This window comes from Bubalus kerabau, chromosome 8, assembly GCF_029407905.1.
Source record: "Bubalus kerabau isolate K-KA32 ecotype Philippines breed swamp buffalo chromosome 8, PCC_UOA_SB_1v2, whole genome shotgun sequence".
NCBI lineage: Eukaryota > Metazoa > Chordata > Mammalia > Artiodactyla > Bovidae > Bubalus > Bubalus kerabau.
This window is the reverse complement of record NC_073631.1, coordinates 9,417,250-9,425,466: the sequence shown is the minus strand read 5'-3', so window position 1 is coordinate 9,425,466 and position 8,217 is coordinate 9,417,250.

Below are 8,217 nucleotides of genomic sequence, written 5' to 3'. Positions count from 1 at the left end.
AAGGGCACTCAGTAAGGGCCAGACCCCCAGGACCATTCACAAGGATCCAAGAGGAGTTTCTTAGGCATGCCCAGTCCCTTCCAGAAACTCATTCTTCTATCAGCTTATTTAGGGTAGGGAGCTTGTTTGTCTTTAAAGTGGACTCACTTTAATATCAGACTGAGAACAATTGAGAACCTTCTGGAATTACTCACTGACCTGATGCCTGTGTATTCATGTATACTTGGTCATGATTTAGTGTTTAAACCTAACAATTTCCCCCCTTTTCATCCTGTTTTATTCCTCAGATTTGAGTCTGTTCCACCTCATCTTGCTCGCCTCTGTCTCTAGTAATTTACAGTGTACTTAAAGTAACCTCTAAGAATGTGGGATTTTTTGGTAACTCTTTGAAAATAGATTTAATTGTATCCTTCAAGCTTTAAGCCAAATAAGGGATATATTATATATTTAGAATTTAAATTTCACAACCCTTATTGAGTTGTCACAAGGTGGAATCAAAATTGCTGGGAGATATATCAACAATCTCAAACATGCAGATGATACCACTTAAAATGGTAGAGAGCAAAGAAGAATTAAAGAGCCTCTTGATGAGCATAAAAGAGGAGAGTGAAAAAGCTGGTTTAAAACTCAACATTCAAAAAATGAAAATCATGGCATCCTTCATGTCAAATAACTGGGGAAAAAGTGGAAATAGTGACATATTTTATTTTCTTGGGCTCCAAAAGAACTGTGGATGGTGATTGCAGCCATGAAATTAAGACACTTGCTTCTTGGAAGAAAGCTATGACAAACCTAGGCAATGTATTTTAAAAAGCAGACATCACTTTGCCAACAAAGATCCACATAGTGAAAGTTATTGTTTTTCCAGTAGTCATGTACGGATATGAGAGTTTAACCATAAAGAAAGCTGAGTCCTGAAAAACTCATGCCTTTGAATTATGGTGCTGGAGAAGACTCTTGAGAGTCCCTTGAACTGTAAGAGATCAAATCAGTCAATCCTAAAGGAAAACAATCCTGAATGCTCATTGGAAGGACTGATGCTGAAACTGAAGCTCCAGTTCTTTGGCCACCTTATGCGAAGCACCGACTCACTGGAAAAGACCCTGAGTCTGGGAAAGATTGAAGACAGAAAGAAAAGGGGATATCAGAGGATGGGATAGTTGGATGGTATCACAGACTCAAAGGACATGAGTTTTCTGGGAGATAGTGAAGGACAGGGAAGCCTGGCATGCTACAGTCCATAGGGTTGCAAATAGTTGGACACAACTTAACTGAAAAAATGAGTTGTCTATGAATGCCAGGTATGATGCTAGAGATATTTTGATAAGTAAGAGCGCTCCTTTCATCAAGAATATTCACTCCACTGGGAAGTGGGTAGAATAGAAAACAAATAAGACTGGCAGCTCAGGCATTTCTAGGAAGGCACACAAAAAACACAGAAAGCACAGAACATTTAACCATGAGGGAACATGATTTATTAAGGGACTTGAAGTCCATCTGAGGAAACAAAGGCCATGAATTATGAAAATCTCCTTGCATTGTTTGTGTGTGTGTGTCTTTGGTTTTGGTAATGCTTAACTGCTTAGCTAAGTTTGGCTTCATCTAAAAGCAAAAGTCAGTATTTTAGTTTTTCAGCTTTACTGAGACTTAATTGACAAAATTGTGACTTGACTGCGAGTCTTCTTTCATAAGGAAAGAGTGTTTTTTTTTTTTACTGGCATATAATTGCTTTACAATGTTGTGTTAGTTTCTACTGTACAGCAAAGTGAATCAGCAATACGTATACACATACCTGGGGCTTCCCAGGTGGCGCTAGTGGTAAAGAACCTTCTTGCCAATGCAGAAGACACAGGTGATACAGATTCAGTCCCTGGGTTGGGGAGATCCCCAAGAGGAGGGCAAGGCAACCTACTCCAGTATTTTGCATGGGGAATCCTGTGGACAGAGGAGCCTGGTGGGCTACAGTCCATAGGGTCACAAAGCCCCACAGACTGAAGTGACTTAGCCCGTACACACACACACACACACACACACATATCCCCTCTTCCTTGGACTTTCCTCCCAATTAGGTCACTGAGTAGGGCTCCCTGTTTAATCTCATAAATATGGAACAAATTTTACCCTGGATACCCCTTTGAAGCTGGAATCATAAATAAAAAAAATCATAAATAAAATCTTTCCTCTATCAATGTCACCAGCAAAGACATTTATGCTTCAATTTTCCAAGAGAAGCTCTGGAATAATCTTTGGGTAATTTTAGCAGTCCTGTGCCCTTTGATCTTATAGCTCCTTGGAAGTGAGCACTTCAGAATTTCTGGAAGCAATCTCTATCAATACCACTTTTCTTAGGCTTCAAAAGAGAATTCTCTCAAATAAATTGTTTAATTGCTTTTAAAATAAAAAGTAAATAAATACTTGCAGTAGGAAACCATCAAACATTTTTGACAAGGAAAGTGGCATGATTGAATGGTTACATGGATCCCTGTGGAATTCAGGTCTGAGGGGTGAATCTAGGAATTGGAAGCCCAGTCATGGGCATATGATAACAGTTCCAGGGAGAAATGACAGAGATTTGTTCCACAGGGAGACATAAAGTAAGTCAGCCAATAAATACCAACGTGCAATTCTGAGTTACAGTGTAACATTAACCAAAATACCACATTTTCATTAAATTGTCATTCATCACGGGGTTGGAGATAATGTAGTTCCTCTGATTTCTAATATTTTTCCTTCCACTATTACCTACTTGTCAGTTCACTTTCCCAGGACACACAGTTTCTGCAAGGCCAGGAGTGTACCTTGATTTATGATGATAAATATCCAGCTAACCGTGAGGAGACAAGAGATAGTGTGCACTTCATTGAGGTTGAGTGAAGTCGCTCAGTCGTGTCCAGCTCTTTGCGACTCCGTGGACTGTAGCCTACCAGGCTCCTCCCTCCATGGGATTCCCCAGGCAAGAGTACTGGAGTGGATTGCCATTTCCTTCTCCAGGGGACCTTCCCAACCCAGGGATCAAACCTGGGTCTCCCACATTCCAGGCAGATGCTTTAACCTCTGAGCCACCAGGGACCAGGACAGGCCTCTGGGTCAGAAAACAGCCTCAGAATTCACATCCAGAGGATCCAAATGTGTGATAGCCATAGATTGCAGCCTTCCTAAAACTGTTGCAGGATCTTCAAATAAGGGCTCATGCCAAATGCTCTATCTAGTTTTTGAGATTTTTAATAAAAAGCCATAGAAATGCAAGTAGCTTGTAAATGGTGCCTCCTGTACAGGCAGTAAATACTGCACAGATACCTAAAAGCGGGCAGTTCTAATAGGCCCTCTAGGATTACTACCTTCTTAAAGAAAGACACTGGTGAGTTCTAAGGTTTTTTCCACACTGAAATTTTTCTCTGTGCCACCGTCAAAGTTCACATTCCTGGCTAGTTTTTCTTCTTCTCACCTGCTGATTTTGTTCTCCAAGACTGATGCTGTGTGAAAAACAACTTGATGGCATTTTTCCCCTTGGGGAGAGTCCAGTGCACACAAAGAGAAGTTTCTGTTTCAATTCCTAATATTTATTTGAAGAAGTGGCAGAGAAAGTTTTTTTTACAAAAAAAAAAATAGTAACAGAAAAAGTTTCTCCACCTAAGACATGATAGATGCTGCTGTAATCCAAAAGCAAAGGACTGAGGGTCATGCTTGTGGACTCAAACTGGGTCTCTAGAAAATTCTGAAGCAAAACCTGCTGTGAACTCTGTTTATTCTGTGGATTGGGATGGAGTCATCAGGGGCCTGGTACAAAGAGACAGGGTCAACTGTGGGGGCACTGAGCTTCCCTGTAATCATAGCAGACCTAGAGTGTGTGTATGAGTGTGTGAGAGAGAGAGAGACACAGAGAGATACACACTCACACACACAGAGGTGGAGCAGATTCAATAGAGGAGAAACACATGGACAGGGAATTAATATTCCCAACACTCAGGCTGGGGCTTGCTAATGGGTTTCTCTCCAAGAACATAAATGCAGGTGTCTACTACTTGGGTCATGCTAGCATAATGCAGAAGGAGCTAAAAACACTGTAATGGAAGCCACTTGAGCACAATCACAGCCTTCTGGTCACCAGATGTTGTAGAAGCAAAATATAATGCCACGCACAAGCCAGGTGGTACAGCTGTGCAGTATAAGCTCAATTCTGTTCACCTTTGTGAGCCTTTATTTCTTGGGTGGACAATCACTGCTTCCTTCTCTCAGTTTGATTCTTAATGATGCCATGTAACCCAAGACGTGCCACCTCATTTAAAATGTGTCAGTGGCTTTTGTCCATCTGAGCAAAAATAAAAATTCCTTTCCATGGTCCTCAAGATCTCTCCCAGGCCTGGCACTTTCCCCAGTAGTGAAACTGTTATTAAACCCAAGTCCAGTTGTTTGCCACTCTAAAGCCAGTTATCCAGAGACAAGTGTTGGTAGGAAAGGAAGGTATGCTTTATTTTGGAGGCCAGCACCTGGGGAAGAAGGTGGACTTCTGTCCAAGAACCATCTCCTGATTGTTGCTCATGCATCAGGAGCATTTAAAGGGGATTTCTAGATTTCTAGAGAAAAGGAGTAGAACAGCACAGTCAGCCTGACGGTCATCTTGAAATCAATGATGTGGTGGTCTGATCAGTGTCATCTTGGGTGTTTTAAATATAGTTGGTCTTTAGTTCCAGGGTTTGTTCCCATTTCTTTGAGGCCAGTTCCTGCAATTGGGTGAAGTGGAGTAGCTCATGTCGTGGCTTCAATCTGGTCATCTTGTAGTCATCTTCTTCCACCAGGGGCTTCAGTATCTTCAAAAGAGCTCACAGGCTCAGAATATTATCTATAGACCTTGAGCAGTAACCAAAGGTCCTTGGCTTTGCTTAGTGACTAAACTATTATAGCTTGTCTTGTGTAAAGGCTGAGAGTGTAAAGCATAACTAACTTCTAACTCCAAGGTGATGCTTACAAAATGGCCACCAATCCCACACGTATGAGTGGACTCTAAGTCAAGGTGGTTCATCTTCACAAGGAGGGGAGGCTGTAGCTGTTCTTGCTGGCGGGTTCAGATTTTGAGTGGAAAAATCAGAAATGACCATCACAGAGACTCAACCTGAGAAGACCTGAAAAGCCTGGTCTTGTTCAGAGGATGATGAGGACATCAATGCGCCTGAATGGCAGACTGATGTTGATGAGAGGAAATTCTAGAGCATAATAGGGCTTTTAGAAAGTTGCATTTAACTGCTAAGTTTGGGCTTTTGGGTACACAGTTAATGTGATTGGAGATAGTGGGATGTATAATGGTGCAAATTAATCAGGGAGCAGCAGTAAGGATGGATGAAAGAGAAAGCTAGTGAAAGCAAAGGCATTTGGGGAGCTTATTGAAAATATACCAAGAAATGCAGAGTGATGGAGATAAATTATTGGCATTTAAAAGACTTTGGTTCAAATCTCAACCGTGTGTTGTGGCAAGCAACATAATTAAGTATACAATGGAAACATTTTCCTCCCAGATGTATAAAAGTACTTTGGAAAGGTGTGAACATGCTTTGTCAAGAATTTTTAATCAGAAAGTGGTGATACTCCTTCCTTTAATGCACCAAACTAGTAGTCTAGTAGTCCTCTGCATTTTTTTTTTTTTTTAAGGATTTTCCAGTATTTTTTTTTTTAAAGGAACAAAGCCCTATTGCTAATTTCCAACATTTTCCATAAGCAAAGTCTGCTTTTGTGTGCCTTTGTAATCTGTATTTATCAGTTGTGTCTGCTGATGTTTAGAGTAAATAGCTTTACACCCTAGGTGACAAACCTGTTTTTCACCTTTTTAACACACAACTATGATGCTGAGTTAATTTGCTGTGCACAGAGTATCTATTAAGAAATCCCAAGTGTCTGAACATTTTCAGGATAGGACACGCACCCTTATTTTGGCTTAATGAGATTATTCCAATGCACTGTTGCCGCCTGCTTCCTGGAGCTATCAGACTCTCTGTAAAGCAACTTCCTTACAGATTTAACTGGGTCCTGACCTTGGATCCCCTAAGAGACTGCAGGGAAATGGTTCTATGTTATTGCCTGAGACTAATTTATTCATTAGGTTAAATAAGGTCCACTCGGTCAACCATCCACTCTCCACCGACCTCTCCAACCTCCTTCTTCATAATCAGGTTCCAGACTCCATATTAGCTGATGACCATTTAAGTGCTTGACTTTGGTGAATGAATATGAATTAACTTTAGATCTTCTGGTTCTCCTGCCACTCTCCCATCTAATAACTCACCAACATTATGGTATTTCTTTCTTCAAAATGTTCCTTTCCATTCATGTCACCACCTGAGTTTTGTAGACATTTATAATTTATTGAAGAGTATAATGATTCACCTTAGTATATATCATCACTGCCTTCAAGTGTTGATAAAGACTTTGACAATTGATCTTCATGACAATCCTGAGGTTGAATATATCATGAACCCTATTTCACAGATAAGGGATAATAAAATCTAGACTCAGAAACTTAAGAAACTTGCTGATAGTTCAGAAACTCTGACTTTAGAAAGTGTCTTTCCACAAACCACTGGAGAAAAAAATGAAGTCATTTGCTCGGTTTTGTTTTACTTTTCAGTTCAAATTTCATCTTAATATAATGGGTGTTATTTAACTTTTAACTGGAGAGTACAAGGATCGGAGTCAGTGTTATATCACATCCAGGTGGATGCTTATTTCAGAATCACTCAGATTTGCCAGCATTGGAAATGTCAGACACTTCCTGGCTCAGTCTTCTGACCACTTTAGAAATGCTGTCTGCTACTTCCGTCTGAATGTCTGCTTTGCCAATGCTGAACAGCCTGGATTCCTTGTGCTGCTTTTTTCAAAAGTGACAAAGAGCCCATGTATCTTTTCTATTGCATGACAACTATTTTCCAGTCATCACTGCCTTTAGTAGAAAAGTTGTTTCCTAATGAATATTTCTGGTTAGGTGGCTTACTATAACCAGTTGACAAGTTCAGCATTCAAAGAGAATGAATTGTGGACACTCTGAGGTCGACAGAGGCTATGATTGCCAGGTAAGTTCTTGAGTTGCTCATGAGACATCACCAATACAAGGCATTTCGAAAGAAAGCTGAGCTCTGTGGCTGATGGACTTCCATACTTACTGAACAAAGATGATTATCAAACATCTTGTGGTTTCTCAAGAACATACTGCTAGAGGACTGCACTTTTGAATAAAATGGGAACTACTTTGATGCTAGGGGTGGATTTCACGCCCACACTTTTCATTTTGAAAAGTGTATGGACCTCACAATCCCTAACTGAGAAGAGTCAGTGAACTTGTCAGGAAGTCAGCATCTGTGATGCCTCTGTGAAAGGTCTTACTGTCACACAGCTACTGACACAGAGCCCTGGGAAGATGACTCACACCTTACAGAGCCAAATTCAGCGCTGTGCTGTAGACAGCGTACCACATGGCTGGCTTCCTCTTATTTAGGAAATGTCACTAATTCTATTGTTACTCGCATTTCATACACAGTGTTGTCATTAGCGGATGTCATATCCTACTTTACATATGAATGAGGACACACAGGTACACATCGGCATGTCCAGGAACCTCTTCTAGATAGCTCTCCCAGAGGCTCACTACATCAACCCAGCCCTAAAGATAAATAATGGAGGGGATCAAAGGTGTCAGCACCCAAGTAAAGGCTAATGCAGCTGACCACATGTTTTCTGGTCTCATATCACCCCAGCATTCACAGGGAGGGGAAATCCAAGTCTGCCTGCATCCAGGCCATGGAACCGTTTCCAGGCCACTTTACTAAGGAAATAGACGCCACTTACTTTTCTTCAGATGGACAATAAATGACATATCACAAAGTCAACTTCAAGAAAGAGCATCTATCATTTACTCAGCAAATAATATGCCTCGGATATGGAACTAGATGGTGTGAAATAATTTTTTGTTTATTTAGCCATCACAATATCCCATGCTATCCATATTCTTCTATATATGGAGTGAGTATAGAGTTGGAATCACAAATGTATTTATACAACACATGTTACCTTCAACTCATGTAAACACTAATGATAAACCTCGCCTTATGGTTTGGTGACATATTAATGTTAATTACTGTTGGAATCCTTTTCCCATCCCTATAACTTAGGAAATATTAGGAAGGCAGGGGAAAATATAGGATTTGCAGCCCATCATGGTATTTTTACTGTGTT